At 33.1% G+C, this 504-nt stretch overlaps 1 protein-coding gene across 4 annotated transcripts in view; it reads right to left on the minus strand.

Annotated features, from left to right (window-relative positions):
* SUPT3H (SPT3 homolog, SAGA and STAGA complex component) overlaps positions 1-504 on the minus strand; it is a 449,818-nt gene that overhangs the window by 146,473 nt on the left and 302,841 nt on the right. The window lies entirely within an intron of this gene.

The following is a 504-nucleotide window of genomic DNA, read 5'->3' on the forward strand; positions in this document are numbered from 1 at the left end:
ATGTAAATGAGATCATACAGCATTTGTCTTTCTCTGTCTGACTTACTCTACTCAGCACAATACCCTCTAGGTCCATCCATGTTGTTGCAGATGGCAAGATTTCATTCCTTTTAATGGCTGTATGTATGTACCACCTCTTCTTTATCCATTCATCCATTGATGGACACCCAGACTGCCACCATATCTTGGCTATTGTAAATAATGCTGCAATGAACATATGGATTTACATGTCCCTTTGAAGTAGTGTTTCAGGTTTATTTGGATAAATACCCAGAAACTGGACTATGGGGTCCTTTGTTGTCTCTTGTTACAGCCTTTGTTTTAAAGTTTATTTTGTCTGGTATAAGTATCATAAACAGTTGATTAACACATATTTTGAATATTATATGTATTATATACTGTATTCTTACAGTAAATCTAGAGAAAGACAATGCTATTAAGAAAATCATAAGAGAAAAATATATTTACAATATTTATTGAAAAGAATTGTGTATAAGTGGACCC

The sequence above is a fragment of the Pteropus vampyrus genome, unplaced genomic scaffold (assembly GCF_000151845.1).
Source record: "Pteropus vampyrus isolate Shadow unplaced genomic scaffold, Pvam_2.0 Scaffold18, whole genome shotgun sequence".
Classification (NCBI taxonomy): Eukaryota; Metazoa; Chordata; class Mammalia; order Chiroptera; family Pteropodidae; genus Pteropus; species Pteropus vampyrus.